This window comes from Carettochelys insculpta, chromosome 2 (genome assembly GCF_033958435.1).
Source record: "Carettochelys insculpta isolate YL-2023 chromosome 2, ASM3395843v1, whole genome shotgun sequence".
NCBI lineage: Eukaryota > Metazoa > Chordata > Testudines > Carettochelyidae > Carettochelys > Carettochelys insculpta.
Window position 1 is genome coordinate 270,543,186 of NC_134138.1, and position 20,262 is coordinate 270,563,447.

Consider the following 20,262-nt stretch of genomic DNA (forward strand, 5'->3'; position numbering starts at 1 on the left):
GGCCATTATGGTCGTAATGCAGAACACAGGGCAAAGCACTTGAACTAGTAGCTCCATGGAGTCCATAGCTTTGGCCGTGTTCCTCTCCCTCTGGCTGGGAGGGCAGGGAGCAGGTGAGCTGGGTACTTTCCTCTCACTCCCTGACAGGGAACAGTCAGCAGCTGCAGACGCTCTGCCCTCACTGTGCCCCCCCCCATGCCCCTGCCCTGAGCCCTTCATATCTCCAGTCCCCTACCTGAGCCCCTTGTGGATCCCCAACCCTGACTCTTGGACTCATCCCCCCACATCCTGCCCGGAGACCCTCCTCACCCCTGGCTCTAACTCCTGAATTCCCCAAACCCCCAGCCCTGAGCTCCCCACATCCCAATCTCCCTGCTCAGCTTGTCCCCCTCCCCATTACTACCCAATCCCCTGGCTTGAGCCCCCCCACACTTCATCCCACCCTTAAATTTCTTACGGGTGCTGCTGAAGCACACAACTCCTAACCTCCCGCCCTGAAGTCCCCCTCCCATGGGGGGATGGTTGCAATATGACAGCACCTGTCAGAAATGTAAGTTATTTTCACCCCTAGCTGAATCAAGATAAGCCAGAAAAATAGAATGATTTGCAATAGGGTTGCTGCTCAATAAACCTTACAGGTAAGAGACAAAATGGAGAAATTTGGAGTAGTGCTCTGATTTGGAACAGCTAAATCAAAGCTTAAGGTTTGAAAACCCCTTCTAAACAGTAAGAGCTAGGAGCACCACATTTTGTATGTAGCTTCCTCTTATCATTACTTAAAGCAAGGTAAAGGTTTGGTTGTAGGAGGAAAACAGGATGTGCCTGGAATGGAATTTCTTCTCATAAAACCAAACAGAAAACAATCACCAAATGAGGCAGCATCCCCAAAACAGACCGAGCTGCACGAATGTTGAAAGACACTGATCTAAGATAAGCCTGAAAAATAGGCTGAACCTGGTGTAGGATTGTGTCTTAATAAACCTTACAGAAAAGAGATAAAACTGAGAAATATGGAGCAGTGTTCTGTTTTGGCACAGCTAAATCAACGCTTAAGATTTGAAAACTAGAAGAAAATGTTATTGGAAAGTACCAATTTGACTATGACCCTTTTTGATAAAAAACACAGCAAATGATGTGTATATAGGAATGAAGAAAAAAATACACTTAATGGAATTTCCATTTGAAATGTTTCTTAAAATTAACTGCATAAAATAACATTTTTTGAAATATGCAATAATTTCAATAAAGCATGTACATTTTCCTTTCATTTAAAAAATGAATTGAATTCAGGACCCAAGTAACACTGGGTAAATCTGCTAGTGCCATAGATATTAGTAGGACTACTTTATGTTCCTCTGCGAATATATCAAAGGAGCATATTTTACTGCTTAGCTGCAGGCTCACACTGCAAGCTCTTGTTCTCTTGGTTATCAACTATCATCCATAAGCCTTTTCTGAGTCATTCTTCTCCAGAATACGGTCCCTCTTTGTATAAGTGTGACATACATTTGCGACAGGGTCAGGCCTGAGGGGAGGGAGGCAGCTCTAAAAAGCAAAAAACAACTCAGGTGCTATCAGATGCTGAGTAGAAGCAGTCAGTGGAAAAGGCTGTTATAAATCAGTTAGGCCATGGCTACGCTAGCACCCTCCTTTTGAAAGGGGGATGCTAATGAGCCACTTTGGCAGATGCTAACGAGGCACTGCCATGCATGTGCAGCACCTCATTAGCATAATGGCAGCTGCGTGCATTTCGAAAGTGCTGCTTTTGAAACACACGCTGCCAGTGTAGATGGGAGCCGTTTGAAAGGACCCCTGGATTTTGAAAAGCCCCTTCTTCTCATTTGGTTTTGGGAAGAAGAGGCTTTCCAAATCCAGGAGGCAGGACCTTTTGAAAGGCCCCTGTCTACACCAGCGGCGTGTGCTTCGAAAGAGGCACTTCCGAAACACGTGCAGCTGCCATTATGCTAATGAGGTGCTGCATATGCATGGCAACACTTCATTAGCATCTGCTGAAGTGGCTCATTAGCATCCCCCTTGTGAAAGGGACAGGTGCTAGTGTAGCCACGGCCTTAGAGGCCAGCTGGTCTCAATTAAGGCTTTCATGGCCCTTTTAAAAGCCTTCTCCCAGGGGAGGGGGGACAAAGTGGAAGCGAAGGTTGGAAAGGAGTGAGGAGATCAGAGCAGACAAGGAGAGAGTTAGAGAATGAAGGACAGTAATAACAACAACAACAGAGAGAACAGGGGATGTGAGGGACACCTGCAGAGAGTGTTTGGGGCTCCCTGCCCCTGGTAACCTCAGGACCTAGCTGGGAGGGACTGACTGCTCAGCCTAGTTGGGCCGGCGGGCTCCTACGCACTGCCCGTTGAGCCCAGTGACAGAAGCTCAAACCTCTGTGAGGACAAGCAGGCCCCGTGCCATGGGACTGGGGCTGCACAGAGGTCTGGGGCCCAGGACTGATGGTAACCCTGTTGCACATTCTTTGTTGTGGCATTGGGCTGTGTTTGCATATTCAGCAAAGGTGTCCACTTTCCTGGGTGACCGAGATTATTCTGTATAATTTCTCTGTACCCATCATTATTCATTATTCCCCTCAGACTTGCCAAAGGGGGGCAGAGGGGACCATTTCCCCAGGGCCCAGCAATTCAAAGGGGCCTGGGGCTTTGGCCACCATCACTGCTGCAGCAGCAGCAACTGTAGGTCCAGGTCCTTAAATCACTGCTTCATTGCACACTTTGGGCAGTGCTAAGGGCTGGGGCGGGGGGTGCCGTGTTCTGGGTGGCGCTGAGGGCTGCCTGCCTTTGGCCCCACCCCTCCTGCCCTTAGCTGTGCTCCTTCTGGAGTGCAGAGCTGCTCCCTCCCAGCTTGCCCCTGCAAGAGGCTGTCGGCTCTGCTGATTCCACCTATTTTGGGGCTATCTCTAAATTTTTCCAGCAACGTACCAGTTCTCTGGAAGTTTTTCGTAACGTTAACCCCCGAGACAAGCCTATAATGTTCTCTGGCTATTTGTTCTTCCAACTCTTCCATAGCTAGGCCTTCCCAACTCCGACTTTACGTTTCCACTTCCTGACATTTTTCCCTTGTATTAACTTCCTTTGTCTTTCTGATTTCTGAAGGATACTTGACAGAGAGACAGCCATGTTAGTCTGTATTCTATCAAAACAAAAAAGCAGTCATGTAGCACTTGAAAGACTAATCTTTAGTCTTTAAAGTGCTTCATGACTGCTTTTTTGCGAAGGATGCTTGTTTGGCTTGAGCAACTGGCTGAAATGGCTGGGCCAAGCTCCAAAGCCCTTTGAAGTCAGTGGAAGAGTTTCCGTCAACTTCAGGAAGCTTCTTATTAGGCTCTAGAACACTTTCATATCAGGGGTTAGTTGCACTTTGGCCCAGAGGAGGGCTGCATGATTTAACACAGCAGCAGTAGAAAAAAAAATTCTCTCATGCTACCAATTTCAATAACTTTCCCTACATTAAAAACGGTAAGCAGGTAATCCCTGTGAAAATGGAAGAAAGTTTTCAAGGGCAACCACTGAAAGTCAGGCTCCAGTGTCTGTGTTTCTTAGCAATGGGAAGCATTCTTGATAGTCAATCAAAGTTCTTTTTGAAGTGTTTCTCTGCTATTCCAGGTGGCTGAGAAGTAGGTAGGCTGGGTATATGTGGTTAGATATTTGTACACAAACAAATGGATAGAAATATGTTTCCATTAAAATAATCAAAATTTACTGATAGGTAAAATAAGAAAAAGGCTTCATGAAAACTTTAATTAGAGTTTGATTTAAGGATTTACTCCGTATTTACTGGCATGTGATGCTGACAAATTCTGTCTTAATAGTTATAAAACTGTTTTGGAATCTGAATGTCTGTTGGAATTTGACAACTATTGTGTGATTCTCCCCATAAGCTCTTCTGAGTGTGAAAATAAATATAAGTAAAAAAAATTGAAAAAGGGCTTAAAAGTGAACCTCAATATTATTTACTGAAATTGTGAAAATTAAATCCAATTCAGCCCACTCTACAAATACAAGGGACTTGAACAGCTGCAGACAAAACTAAAATACAACAGAAACTTGCTGTATAAATGAGTCTGAGATGCCACTTGGGATGAGGATCTCATTCAGCAGTTATTGTTTTTCCCTCATTTGGGAATAGCAGTGTTATTGGGAATGGTGCTGAACAATTGTACAAGGAAGTGAAAGCAAAGGACAGTGTTTCTAATCTTGTACCTTAGGTCCTGGGGTGGAAATTGCGCACACAGGAAAAATAGTAATGAATTGCCCACATAGGAAAAATAGCAAAGAAGCGATTGTAGATGAGTAAAACCCTGGGAAAATCATGATTTTATGTTTCTGTGGAAATAGTGAAATTAGCTCAAAACCACAATGTCTTCAATATTCTTTTTAAAAAAAGAAAGAAATGGAGACCCAAGATCACATAATCTTGTCATGTTCTTTCTATCTGCCATCTCAGTTGTATCTGTGATGGTGCCATTAGAGTGAAAGAATAAGACACAGTAGCTATTGCTGCTGTCACTTGAACCAAGAGCAACCGTGACTTCAATGAGGAGGCAGAAATGAGTATCCATGTGTGTCAGTGCCCTGGGGCCACCACTTGGCACATAAGTGGTTGTGGCCTCAGAGAGAAGACAGAAATCGGCATCTACACCTACTGGTCTGCCTCTGCCGCTTGGAACGTGTCCAGACCTAGCCTCAGGAATGAAGGGGAAATGAACATCTGCACACGCTGATCCCATTGTCGTTGTGGCTTGTAGCCTGTGGCAGCGCTGAGTTGGAGCAGCAGTCTGTGGGGAAATTCGCTGGTCAGTTTTATGCAAAGGCATGCAGGAGTCACCTTTTGCTGATTACATGCCATGTGTCTGCTGTGAAATTCAACACTTTACCCATGATAGAGCCGTGAATTTTCTTTTAAAAAAAAGCCCACTATTTTCACAGAGAAGTAACAGAATCTGAGTGTATTTCCAGCCCAAGTAGATCCAGGAAGTACTGAGCAAGAGCTAGTTTTTTGCAAAATTTCCAGGCTGCTTTTGCAAATCCAAGAAGTTCATATAGAGATTTCTTCATAGATTTTGTTTTGTTTTGATTTTGTTTTGATTTCTTCATAGATTATTAGTTTCCAAAGCCAGGAGGGACCACTGTGATCGCTTAACCTGTATAACACAGATCAGAGAACTTCCTGGAAAACTTTTTAAAAAAATATCCAATATTGATTTTTAAAGCTGCTGATGGAAAATCCACCACACTCCTTGGTAAATTGCTCTAATGGTTAATTACACTCATTGCTAAGAATATACATCTTATTTTCAGTCTGAATTTGTCTATTTTCAACTTTCAACCATTGGACTATGTTAGACCTTTCTCTGTTGGACTGAATATTCGTTGTCCGTGGAGATACTTAAAGACTGTGACCAACCCACCTGTTATCCTTCTCTTTGTTAAGCTACATTGATTGAGCTGTATGTCAGGCTTTCTAACCTTTAATCATTCCTATGGCTCTTCTCTGAACCTTCTCCAGCTCATCGCCATTTTTTGGTGCTGTGGACACCAGAAACAGACACAATATTCCAGCAGCAGTTGCAACAGTGCCAAATATAGGGGTAGATTCCCTTGTTTATGCATTTATGGACTGGCCACCACACCCTTGGGCCACCACAGCATCTCACTGGGAACTCCTGTGTAGCTGTTTATCCACATAGCCCCATTTTTTTCACAATGACTGCTTCCCAGACTGGAAGTCTTAGAGAGTAGCTATGTTAGTCTGTCACTTCAAAAATAACAAGTAGTCCCGTGGCACCTTGGAAATTAACACATTTATTAGGTCATGAACTTTTGTGGGAAAAACCCACTTCATCGGACCGCTTGTTGTCCCAGGATAGAGTCTTTCATCTTGTAAGTATGAGCTACATTCTTTGTTCACGGATATCCACGTGCATTTAAAACACAATGTTCTCTTACACCCAGTTTACCAGGTTGTTCTGAACCAATGTTCTTTCCTCCTGGTGATCACTTTCTGTGTCATCTGCAAACTTCATCAGTGTTGATTTTATTTTTTCTTCCATGTCTTGATAAAAAAGTTAAATGGCCTCGGGCCAAAACCAAATCCCTATCGGACCCCACTAGAAATGATTTCCTTTTTAAAATTACATTTTGAGGCCAATCAGTTAGCCAGATTTTAATCCAGTTATTGGATGTTGTGTTAACATTGTATCATTCTAGTTTTTTAATCAAAATGTCATGCTGTACCAAGTCAAACACCTTTCAGAAGTCTAAATAGAATAGGTCAATACTATTACATTTATCAATGAAATGTGTAATCTCATCAAAAGGATAGTAAGTTAGTTTGGCAGGATGTTTTGTCCATAAACCCATGTTGATTGGCATTAAAATATATTACTCTCCTGTAATTTTTTATTAATTAAATCCCACAGCAGCCTCTTCATTATCTTGCACTGCATTGAAGCCAGACTGACAGGCCTATAATTACCCAGAATCATCCAGTGTATTCTTTTCAAATATTGGCATTTCTTCCTGTCTTCTAGAACTTCCCCAGTGTTCAAAGTCTTCTAGAAAATCAAAATTAATGATGCACCAGGTTCCTCAGGCTTGATTGTAAGTTATCCAGACCATCTTATTTAAAAATGCTGAATGTTTGTAGCTGTGAACTGGTCATACTGAGCACTACCTATTCATATGTCTATCTAAGGTAATGCTATAGCTGTTATTATTATAGTATCTGCATGCCCTACAATCTTTAGTGTATTCATCCTAACAGCACCCCTGTAAGGCAGGGCAGTGCTATTATCTCTATTATACAGATGGGAATCTGAGACACATGGGAGACTAAGGGATGTGCCTAAGGACAGGAAGTCATTGGCAGAGCAGACTTAAACCCAAATTTTTGACCAGTTCCCTAACCAATATTCCATTGAATCTTCTCCATCTATGTGAGGATTTTTTCCATCCAGGTGCAGAATAAAATGTTATGTGCACCAAGGCACATATGAATGTGCACCACCAATAGAAACAAAAAACCTAATCAGTTGGGTGCCATTCGCATCTCTTCTGAACAGCTGCACAAGCACACAGCTCACAGCAAGGGGTCGGTAATAATTTTTGATGGGTAGAGGGCGCCCCAAGAATTTGGAAAGTGGTCAAATGGCTGCATTCTTCTGTGATATAAATGGAGGATATGGGGATCTGGGATGGAGGATAGGTGCAGAAGGGAGTTTGGGGTAAAGGACTGGGGTGCAGGAGAGGCTGTGGGGACTGGGAGGGAGTTTGGGTGAAGGAGGCGGTTGTGAAATAGGGCAGAGGTCTGGGATGCAGAGGTCTGGGTTAAGATTTAGGCAGGATGGGATGGTGGCCAAGGCAGGGACGGGGTACAGGGTTTTGGGCTGTGACCTATAGCAGGGGATTGGGGTGCCGGGCCTGGGAGAGGGTATGGGTGCAGGATGCAGGGCAGAGGGTTTGGGTTATGGGGGGGTATGGGAGTGCGAGGGGCAGAGTGCGGTGGGGGAAGGACTGGGATGCCAGAGGTAGGCTCTAGCTGGGAGATGTACCTGAGTGACTCCTAGGGGGCCCTGAGACAGGTTCTTTGCTTGCTGCAGCCCCAGACCACTCCAAACTGCTGCCAGTGGCTCTCTGTTCCAGGTGCCGAGGGGACCGGGAGGCTTCAGGTGCTGCCCAGCCCCCGCCCGCCCCCGCCTCCCTGCAGCAAACATTTCTCAGCTCTTATTGGCTGGAAACGATAAACCGGCCAATGGGAGCTGAGATATTTTACAAGGAGGTGGGCGTTGTGCACAAAGCCTCCCACCTCCCTCCTGGCCTCCAGATCAGAGAGCTACCTAGAGCAGAAAGCTGCTTAAAGCAGCGGCTGGCTGCTCTGCGCCTGAGGCAGCCCGTGGGCCATATATGGCCGCTTGGTGGGCCGAATCCAGCCCGCAGCCAATGTCTTGTCCACCCCTGGCTTACAGGGAACACTGCCCCTTGCCACTGGAATGTCCTTCTTCTCTTCAGGCCAATTGGCCAGCTACATCCCATGGTGTGGCTGCTGTTCCCCCAGCTGGATTACCTTAGGCCTTGTCTACACTGGCAAGTGACCGTGCAGTAAATCAGCTCCCAGAACTTTAGCTCCTGGGGTGTCCACACTGGCAAGGCACTTGGTGTACACTAGCTCCACAGGTGCTGTGCTCTAGGCAAGAGGCACAGTGGCTACAGTGTGGGAGTGTCAGTGCAGATGCTCTGGAGTGACTGGCCTCCAGGACCTGTCCCACAATGCCTCTTCTCCCCTCTCTGGCCATCAATTTGAACTCTACTACCCTGCCCCTCAGGTGACCAACCCGCAGACCCACCCTTTAGAATCCTTGGGAATTCTGAAAGTCCTCTTCCTGGTTCCTCCGCGATGGGTGGTGTGTTCTCAGAGCACCTTTCCAGCTGGCTGTGCCTGCTCCACACACCAGTCAATCCTCTGCTTCAAGCCATGCCGAGGTGCTGGACCTCATCACTGTGTGGGGAGAGGAGGCTGCCCTGTCCCAGCTGCTCTCCCCCCATAGGAATTATGCTATCTATGGGCAGATCTCAAGATGCATGACTGAATGGAGCCATGACTGGGATACATTGCTGTACAAGGTCAAAGCGGAGGAGTTGCAAAACGTCTACCACAAGATGTGGGAGATAAACCATCACTCCTGTGCTGCACCAATGACTGGCAGGTTCTACAAAGAGCTGGACATGAAACTTGGGGGTGACTCTGCCTGCACACCAAAGACCCCCATGGATACTTCAGGGGCTCAGGGACCATCCCACAGTGGACAGACTCAAGAGGAGGAACTTGTGGATGAGGGTGCCAAGCAGCCACACATGCATGCAGTCAGGAGTTCTTTCCTACCCCAGAGGAGGTGAGTCAGCCACAGCAGTCAGAGGTTGGGGAAGTGAAAACAGCAGAGGATGCCCCTGGCTTTCAGATTTTTTGGAGCTGTTGAGGGCAGAAGGTTTGCATTGGTGTGGTACTAGAGCCCATACATGCCTAGTCAGAGAGGGAGAACAGCATGTTGATGGCCTCTCCACTTCATGGTAATCAGCCTCACAGATCTCATCAAAAGCCTCATGGAGATGCAGCTCAACCCCTGCCATTTCCTGGCCATGCCACTGTGCCATAAGAGGGTGGGAAGACCACTGCTGCACACAGGCATGCTGCATAAGGGCCAGGATGGAAGCTGCAGTCTTACGGAAGATTTTCCCTTGCATGCCTGCTCAACCTCAGCAGTCAGACATCTTCCAGGGTCAACACAGGATAATGGAGAGGCAAGGTCTCCCAAGATCACAATGGGCATTTTGAGTTTCCCGCAGTGATCTTCTGATCTTGGAAGAAAGTCCCCACTCGCAGCTTCCTGTACAGGTGAATGCCCTGAAGTGCAGTGTGTCATGCACCTTTCTTGATTGGCCAGCGTTCACCTCCATGAAATGCCCACAGTGATCCATTAGCACCTGGAGAACAGCAGAGAAAGATCCCTTCTGATTAATGTACTCAGAGCTAGATGGTTTAGTGTCAGAACTGGAATACATGTGCCATCTCTCCTCTGTCCCATTAGGGAAACCTGTCCATGCAAAGCCATCCACAATTTCGCACACATTGCTCAGAGTTGTGGTCTTTCAGAGCAGGATGAAACAGATGGCCCTGCACATACATCCATCAACATGAGTCCAACCATTGTCTTTCCAATGCCAAAGTGATTGGCGGCTGATGGGCAGCTGTCTGGAGTAGCCAGCTAACCCAGTGCAATCACCATGCGCGTCTCCACCGGCAAGGCAGCTCTCATTCTCATGTCCTTGCACCGCACAGTGGGGGCAAGCCCATCACACGGTCCCCTGAAAGTGACTTTCCTCATCTGAAAGTTCTGCAGCCACCGTTCATCATCCCAGCCTTGCACAGTGACGTGATCCCACCACTCGGCTTGTTTCCAAAGCCCCAGAGCAGAGTTCCACTGTGATCAGCACCCCCAGGAATAACACATGACATCAAGTGTTGTAACGACTTCGCTTGGCATGATCATTTTGCAGCCCAAGGAATGACTTGACTGCTATTTCGGATGCGTGAGTGAGACCTATCAGCATTGTCTTCAGCAATCCGGAGGAGAGGTGGCAGAGTGCACAGCACAAAAGCTGTTGAACAATGGTGATAATTGTGGGCAGAAGCAGAAGTGCTGCTGGGATGCCAAGTGATGAACCACAGGGCGTTGGAACAGGACCACAACTCTCCCTCCACTCTTTCTACAAGCCTTAGTGGCAGAAGAGGAAGAGGACTCCCAGGCTGTAGCTACACAGCAATGCTATTTCGGCATAACCGCCACTGTTCTTAAATAACCCTGCGAGCGTCCATGCAGCAAAACTGCTCTTTTGAAATAATTTTGAAACAGGGGACAACTTATTTTGAATTCCATAAACCTTATTCTGGCTACATCTACACTAGCCCCTTCCGAAAGGTAGTGAGTGAAGCTGGAAAATGCTAATGAGGTGCTCCCATGAATATGCCGTGCCTCACTAGCATAATGGCAGCCACGGCAATTTGAATACCGCTTTCGAATTGCACGCTGCCCATGTAGATAGGGGCCTTTCGAAAGGACCCCCCAGTCTTAGAAAGCCCCTTCTTCTTAAAACTAAATAGGAATAAGGAGCTTTCAAAGACTGGGGGGTCCTTTCGAAAGGCCCCCGTCTACACGGGGGGCGCACAATTTGAAAGTGGCACTTTCGAATCGCCATGGCTACCATTATGCTAACGAGATACTGCATATTCATGGAAGCACCTCATTAGCATCTTCTGACCTCACTCATTAGCGTGCCTCTTCCAAAAGGAAGGGGCTAGTGTAAACGTAGCCTCTATGAGCAATAGCGCCTATTCCAAAACAGATATTTTAAAATAGAGGCTGTATAGACAGGAAATAGGGGATATTTGGAATAAGCTCTTCTGGAATAAGTTATTCCAAAACACACTGCTGTGCAGACATAGTCCCAGAGTGCTTCCAGGGGCTCTTATGAAAAATAGATTCTATTGTGCATGTATGCACTATTTTGAAATAAGTTTTTCTTATTCTGGGGCTTCCCTGTAGTGTGGATGCATTATTCTGGAATAGTGTATTTTGGAATAATAACTCCAGAAGAAGCTATTCTGGCATAACTCTGTAGTGTAGACATAACCCCGAGTCCACTGCTCCAAATGCCACTGCAAGTGCCATGAGTGTGGTCATGCTACTGCACTGGCAGCTGATAGTGTGAACACACAGCCTTGGTTTCCCTGCAGTACTCTGTGAACACTGCTGTAGCTGCCAGCACTTTACATCCGCCTTGTGTTAATACACAAGGGAGAATGCTACTCCGTTTGCAAATGATTTGTGAACATTCATCATTGTTTGGATCTATTATGCAAATAACAAAGAGATTTTCCAAGTGGCCAACATAAATGTCCTCATGCATAGTTATTTGCACTACTATTTATTTTCCATGAAAATAAAATTCAGCTCACCTGAATAAAGCGACTTTTTTTTTCTTTACAGGGCTAATTTCTAGTTTGCATCTGACATTAGGTGCAATATATTACACTTGAGACAGTATTTTCCATGTAACTAGAGGCTTTATTGTAATACATTAATTCATCATGATTATGTCTCTCTTTTATTAGCTGTTACAGTCAGCTCCTTGCTGAGACTTAGCAGAGTATGTGTTTGGCTCAAGGGGTGTAGGGAGGAGGGTTTCTGTAGTTGTGCTCATGAAGATTCTGAACTGTGTTTCTTCAAACAACCATAGCTCCTACATGTTTATGGCCCCTGTGCACTGCAGAGATGTACAAGATAGAGCTTAGTTTCCAGCTAGTTAACTAAATGGGCCCTACTGCTGTAATAGTTCATTGCCTTTCAAATATTGATTAATGCATCTGCAGCCTCCTGTGGAAAAGGTAAATGTAATTTTACACTTTTACACACAGGGAACCAGGGAGCAAATGTATTAAATGGTAGGAAGCTTGTGGCACAAGTGAGAATTGAACTCATATATCAGATTAATATGTGTTGTTCTGCCACTGGCTTGGTCATGGTTACAACCAAACCTCTTCATCATCATCAACAGTGCCCATTGGTGTCTGAGGCCTCCCAAACTATTTCCATCTTTCCCTGTCCAGTGTGGAGCGGCTTAGTTTTTGTAGACTAGCTCTGCACCAATCTACTGTATCATCTACCCATTCTCTGTGGGGTCTGCCTCTCCTATTTGAACCATCCATTATGCGCAGTACCAGGGTCTTGATTTTTCATTCGTCGTTCATTCTGCAAATATGCCCGAATAGCTGTAACTTGGGTTGTATAACCTTCTGCAGTAGATTCTCTTTCAGCTGTATCTTCCTGTATAATTCCTCATTGTTGAGCTTCTGCATCCATCCTATTCTTAGGATCTTTCTGTAACAAACTCTTCTCAAATTCCAATGTTCTTCTCTTCGAATCTTTCCTTATCATGCTCGTCTCACATCCATACAACATGCTGCTAAATACACACATTTTTCAAGATGCTCAACTTCGTTCATAACCTAATCACTTTGCTTTTCCACATCTTATCCATCGCCTTCAAACTCACTCTTGCTTTCGCTATTCTAGTCACTATTTCCTTCTTACACAATCTAGATCATATGTTATGTTGCTCCCCAGGTCATCAAGTTCAGTAGTCTGCATTCATAACAGGACCAACCACTATCTAGACCAGTGTTTCTTGGAACACCAAACAATAATGTTTTTATGTGGAATGCCTATGAACATTTGCTTCAGAAAGTTATTGTCAGGCTAAGAAAAAACAATAGCAAAAACAAAAGTAAGTAATTTAATCAGCTATCCTAGCAATGAAGAAATGTCATTGTATCTGATTTCAATAACAGAAACTATATACCATCAGTGTATTTTTCAAATTCTTGCATCACACCCACAAGTGGTTCATAGCACACTAGTGTTCTGAGGAACATAGTTTAAGAATCGCTGATCTAGACCATCCCTGGCAGATGTTTGTCTGACCTGCTCTTAAAAATCTCCCATGATAGAGATTCTATAGCCTCCCAAGGCAACTTCTGCAGTGTTTACCCACCCTGACAGGAAGATTTTTCCTAGTGTCTAACCTAAATCTCCCTGAAGGCTCCCTGTCCTATCATCATAGGTTAAGGAGAATAATATTTATCTCGCCTCCTTCTAACAACTTTTAAATACTTGAAAGCTGTTATCATGTCCCCACCCCAGGTCTTCTCTTTTCCAGATTAAGCGCTCCTAACGCCAGTTCTCACACTCTTCCCTAACAGGAACAGAGGTCGCCCTGTTGATCTGTATTTTAACAAGACAAAATAGCAGTCATGTAGCACTTTAAAAACCAACAAAATAATTTATTAGGTGATGAGCTTTTGTGGGGCAGACCCACGAATGCTCTTCCCTAACAGAGCATGTTTTTAGACCTTTAATCATTTTTGTTGCTTTTCTCTGGATTTTTGCCAATTTTCCCACATCTTTCCTGAAGTCTGGTGCCCAGAACTGCACACAGTACTCCAGCTGAGGCCTAATCAGCACAGAGTAAAGAAGAAGAATTACTTCTTGTGTCCTTCTTACAACACTCCTGTTACTACATCCCAGAATGAGGTTTGCTTTTTCGCAGCAGAGTTGACTCATATTTTGCCTGTGGTCCACTATGACCCCTAGACCCCTTTCCACAGTACTCCTTCCTGGACAGTGCAGTGCCTTTACTAACAGGCTTCCCTGGACTGGAATTTTCTGATTTTGGAGTTTATAACTGTGCTACTTTAATGGCCACTGCAAGGCTTATTTTTTTGTCTGGGGTTTTGCATGGTATAGAGAAGGAAATAACTGGGAGGTTGCTGGTGAAATTATTCTAACCCATCCATCAGACAGCAGACAATAATATTTAGTTGCTTTGGTCAAATTATTGTTACAATATACATAGACAGCTAGCTGCAAATTCCCCATCAGCTGTTAGCAACATGGTGTGTGAGGCAGTGCCCCTAATAACAATGATTGCTAAGTGCTCTGGAATGGCGCTCGAGCATTCTGCTGCATCTCAGCCAGGCAGCCTGACATCACCTCACCTTCCACTTGTTTTTCCAGAGAATTCATTTGGAAGAGTGCTCTGTGAATCACTTGGCAGCCACCATTGGCTTGTGAATACATCAGCTGCCCTGCTTCTCTTCTCCTGCAGTATTCACCTGGGGCCAGAGTCTCAGGTCCAAACTTGTGGTTTATGTAGGCCAAGCTAGAGGGCAGGATTTTTGAGGCAGGGGCTGCCTTTGTTCTGTGTTTGTACAGCGCCTAGCATGATGGGTGGGGCCTGGCCCATGGCTGGGGTTCCTACTTGCTGCTGCCATGCAAGTAAAATCAAAGTCAATGGCTCTGTAGAAGCCAATGAGAGTTTGACCTATGTAAGGTTTGGGTAAGCCAAAAACACTGCTCAAGATGTCAGCCTTGAGCCACAAGTTCTACTCTGTCCTCTCTGGACCAGGGGAGGTACACCTCTCTGTCTTACCGATATGGTCTTTATCCCTTGTTGAACCTGAGCATCCAGAACTGTCCCGTCTCCCCCAGCTACCCATTTGCAAACCATTCATCACAGGGGACAGGCTGCATGTGGGTGGAAGCAGGCACTGGTCCAGACAATATGGAGAAAGAAAGAAGAGAAAGGGCAAAGGGACACCCACAGCAGCCTGGTGAGTGATGGCTTAGTGAGAGGTTTATTTGTCCTTGAGAGGTGCCCATCAAACAGTCCAGTAATCGCAAACATCAAGATAAAACTCAAAAGAAAGTGTAAGACACAGTTTCAGAAAAGAAGAGACATGGTGAGGCTACGTGAGGAAGAAACAGGGAATGCACACAGAGCAGCACTCGAAGACAAGATTAAGAATGTTGCTGCAGAGAAAGACTTAGATAAGAGAGTCACAGGGATATCCACTGCTATAGAAGAGGCAATTGAGCAGGCTGTTCCAGAAGAAGAGAAGACCAATAAGTGGATTACTCAGGAGACACTGAAGATGGTTCAAGAGAAGAGAGCATTGAAGATCAGAAAAGATGTTTCCGAGATGGAGGAACAGCAATATAGGGTGAAATGCAATGAAGTAAGGAAAGCAGCCAGAAAGGATAAGGAGAAATGGTTAGAGGAGCAGTGTGAAGATATCAAGAGGTATTACAGCAAATGTAAGACCAGGGAGGTGTATAAGACAATTAGGAATACTAATAGGAAATGGCAACTGAAGCAGGTGGCGATCAAAGATGAGAACGAAGTGCTCATGAACAGGGAGAAGATTATGCAGTGATGGACAAGGTATTGCACCGATCTGTACAAAGCACAGTTGGACCCTAGTGTCTCAGACAGACTGACTGAAGAACTGAAAGAGATATCTCCACCGAGCACTGAGAGTGAGAGCGATATTTTGAAGGAGGAAGTAGACAAAGCAGTGAAAAGACTAAAGAACAACAAGAGCCCTGGAAATGATAAGAACATGGGAGAGATGATAAAATATGGCAGAGAAAGTATGATTCAGGAAATACACTGACTATGTAATATAGCATGGAAAGAAGTGAAGGCACCTAAGGAATGGACAAGATCTGTGCTAGTGACAATACCCAAGAAAGGAAGTACATTGGAGTGCAAGAACTACAGAACGATTGCCCTAACAAGTCATCAAGGCAAGGTGCTGATGGTGATACTGATGGAGAGACTAAGATCACAGATAGAAGAACATAGAGCAGACAAGCAAGCAGGGCTTAGAAAAGATAGAAGTACCAGACAGCAGATATTGGCACTAAGACCGATAGTGGAGAAAGCTCAATGAAAGAACAAGAACTTATACACTTGCTTCCTCAATTTTCAAAAGGCATTTGACAGTATAGATCAGAAAGTGACTTGGTCGGGTGTTGAAGTCATACAGAGTGGATAGCAGACTGACACGGTTGTTGAAGGATATCAGTGACAATGTGGAGGCAGCAGTGAGAATATGCAGGGTGTTGGGGAGCTGGTTTAAACCAAGTAGAGGTACAAGACAAGGAGATCCAATATCGCCAAGTATCTTCATCGCACATCTGGAGAGAGCAATGGACAAGATCAGAGAAGAGGTAGAAGGGGTATCTGTGCATGGGAAAAAAATTAACAACTTGAGGTTCGCGGATGATATAGTTATCATTGAGATGAGGAGAAGCTAGCAAAAACGGTGCAGGTGCTAAACAAAGAAGGAAAGCGGTATGGACTGATTATGAACATCAATAAAACAAAAACAATGGTATTTGGAGATAAGAAAATACAAAGAAAGATCAGTGTTCATGGTATTGAACTAGAAAATGTAGAGAAGTTCACATACCTGGGGAGGAACATAATATATGATCTAGACTGTAAGAAGGAAATAGCCAGTACAACAGCAAAAGCAAAAGTGAGTTTGAAGGCGATGGATAAGATCTGGAGAAGCAAAGCAATTAGCTTAGGAATGAAGCTGGGCATCTTGAAAACGTGTGTATTCAACAGCATGTTGTACGGATGTGAGACACGGGTGATAATGAAAGATTCGAAAAGAAGAATATTTCTGCTCAAAAGGAGTTATTATGGAAAGATTCTGAGAATAGGATGGATGCAGAAGATCTCCAATGAGGAATTATACAGAAAGATACAACCGAAAGAGAACCTGCTGCAGAAGGTTATAAAACGGAAGCTACAACTATTTGGGCATATTTGCAGAATGAACGATGAACGAAAAATCAAGACTCTGGCATTCGGCATAATGGATGGTTCAAATAGTAGAGGCAGACCCCACAGAGAATGGGTAGATGATATAGTAGACTGGTGCAGAGCTAGTCTACAGAAACTAAGTCACCCCACACTCGACAGGGAAAGATGGAAGGAAATAGTGAGAGAGACATCAGACACCAACGGGAGCTAAGCCTCCAGTTACTAATGATGATGATGCTCTGGTGTACTACACAGGACACGTGTGGTAGGAATCCAAACGCACTGATAATGGCCATCTGCCTCCTGTCCTGGGAGGAAGGGAGAGTCATTGTGCCCATAGCTGCCATTTGGTCTCCTTGGGGAAAGAAGACAACCTTATGGATCCAGAATTTAAATCCCAGCACTGCCACAGACTTTCTTCGTGGACCTTGATAACATAGGCACTTGTCCAGCAAAGCAGGGCTACCTTTGGGTGAGCAGTCAAGCAAGTGAGCATCCCATTGACGTCAGTGGGACTTAAAGTGGGTGTCCAATTACACACGTATGTAACTGCCTTGGCGGAGACGGGCAGTGGTTCCCTAATACCAGGCACTTAAAAAAAGAGGCCTGGTTTGTCTAAAGCATAGAGCATCCACTGCCCCCATTAATATCATCAGCCCTCAAAGTCAGTCTCTTGAGGAACCTGAGTCTACAGGACTCAGCATGCTCTATGCCAGCCAGAGCTCCTGGAAGACCATGCAGTGTTTAGTTGTATCAAGAGAGGTGCCGGGGTCAAGCAATTTTTTACATTCCTAACGATGCACTGATCCCGGGGGTGCCAGGGTTCAGAAGAGCTGGGCCCAGGGGTGCCAGGGTTGGAATGGCAGGGCCCAGGGGTGCTGGGGCTCAGAATGGCTGGGCCCAGGGGTGCCAGGGCTTGGAACAGTTGGGACCAGGTGTGCAGGGGCTCAGAGCAGCCAGATCCAGGGGTGCCGGGGTTGGAATAGCTGGGCCCAGAGCTGCCAGGGGTTGGAACAGCTGAGCCAAGAGATAGCCTGGAGAAGCCCTGACACGAAATTAAGCACTGAGCCCAGCTCAGGTATGAGGCTGCAGCCCTGAGTGCCAGGGGGTGGAACACAGGAGCTTGGACAGGCCCACTTCCCCCCTGTAAGCAAGACAGAGGAAAAGGAAGTCGTCTGTACATTCTGCATCGGGCAGTTCATGCAGCACTACCTGCTCTTGTCTCTTGGCCCTCGCCTGGTGTCCTGCCTCATCCTGATTCCTGGGATCTGAATCACGCATCCTGATCTCAGCTCCCAAGTGGGTTCTAAAGGTTGGCTGGTGTGTGATCCCAGCCCTCTGCCCTATGCTAACCTCAGGGCCTAGCCCTGGCAGTCATGTTATCATTAGTTATGCTCTGAAATGATGGATTTAAGTGCCTGTGTACAGACATCTCTCTCTGGAAAACTCTGGCTTAAATTCTCTTGACCCCCCAGTTTCTCCTTCCCAATATGGGGCGAGTAGCACTTCCTTCACGGGGCTGCTGTCCAGCTGAGCACATTAGCATTCAGAAAGCATTTGGAGCTCCTCTTCTGGACGGTACAAGAGCAGAGCCTGATCCAAAGCCCCTTGAATCCAATGAAATGCTTCCCGACGACTCCCTAGGGCGTTGAATTGTGCCCAAGCACAGCGTATTAAGCCTCCCCGCCGTAGGTGATTGGAAGGGCAGCGCATTCATTCTAGTTATCTACCCACCGTCACCATGCCTGTAACTCACCCAGGTCATGTGCTACAGTGTGTGTGTGGGGGCGGGGGGGATTACTGAACACTTTTCTTGGCCAGATTGGATTTTTATCCATTCAGAAAAATAATGACATAGCAATTTCTTTTGCTCGCCCTCCGCTCTGCTGCAGCACTAGCTGCGCTGGCAGCCTCGGAAGCTGATTGATTAGTTTAATAACAGGCAGTTGAGATGCAGCCATAAAATTATGCACTTTTACTCATCAGCCTGATTGAATTCCACTGCTGCTGTGGGACCTGGAGGAGAACAGCAGGGCTATGGGGAGAGAAGCAGCGGGGGAAAAGACGGGGGTGGTGGTTTGGTTTAAAAAAAAAAAAACAGGGTGGAACATGACCCTGTGGAGCAGCCTGTGCAAAATACTCACCAAGACACACAGGGAAATGTCAAGATGCAATTAGCGCTGGAGTGCCACTAGAAATTAACATAGCCGCCAGTGCAGCTCCTTCTCTACAAGCCATACCTCTGCTTTCCAAAGGTCATGAGGCCTGACCCTGACATCAGCAGAGCCCTCCCGTCCCTTTGGATAGGGTGGCCAACTTCCTAGTTGCACAAAGCTGAATGCCCCGCACCACCACTTCCCTGGTACCTTGCCTTGCCCCACCCCTTCCTGAAGTCCCACCCCCCTCACTTCATCCCCCACCCTCAGTTGTTCACTGTCCCTCACCCTCACTCACTAGGTCGGGCTGTGGGGCGTGCGAGGGGGCTGAGGTCTCTGGCTGGGGCTTGGGGTGAAAGAGTTGAGATGTAAGAGGTGGCTCCAGGAGGATACAGGGGTTGAGGTGCAGGGAGGAGTACAGGCTCTGGCTGGGGGTGCAGGTTCTGGGTTGGGGGGAATGAGGGGTTTGGGGCACAGGAGAGGACTCTGGCTGGGGTATGTTTGGGGTGCATAAGGGCCCCAGCTGCATGTGTGGGCTCTGGAGTGGGCTGGGGATGAAGGGATTCGGGCACAGGAGGGGCTCAGGGCAGGAAGTGGGAGTTTGGGGGTGAGAAGGGTGCAGGTTACAAGAGGGAGTTTCGATGTGGGAGGGGAAACCAGGAGAGAAACCAACTCCCTCCAGGCACATCCTTCCTCGTCTTTTTCTACTTTGCACCCTTAATGTGCTGGGGCTAGTCCTATGCCAGCAGAAGTCAGTGGGAGCCTTTCTGTTGGCTTGAGTGGGAGTTGGGTCAGACCCCAAGAGGACTATCCCAGGAATTGGTGAAAGGTATCTTAGACCTAGAGGTGAATTAAGATTTATTGGGCTCCTGGGGAACAAGAACAGTTGGACCCCCCAAACAGCAGAGGCCCAGGGGCATTGGAACTGGGGAAGGCCACGCCCACCCCTTTTAAACACAGGCATAGTAGCCTTAGCCACGTGAGCCTGAGCTCCCGCGTTCCCCAGGGCTCTGTCCTTTCTCCTCCTCTTGCCCCCGAGGCCCTGCCCCCTGGTCAGGCTGGAAGTCAGAGCTGGGCTGTGCTAAGAGCTGTCCTGGGAGCCTGGGCTGCTCTACAGAGCCCATTGCCCTCCACCTGCCCTGGGTGATGAGTCCCAAGGAACAGGAACACTAGCTGGGGATGTTCTCAGGCCCCCTGGTGCCCCACCTGAGGCAGATGGAGGAAGGCCTGGAAGAAGAGGAGAAGCAGGCAGAGTGTTCCCCACAGTTTCTGGAACTCCTGAGGCATCCAAATTGGCATGGGCCCCAGAGAGTTGTGCATTAATCTGTCACTGAGCCTAGACCACAAAAGGAGAAGT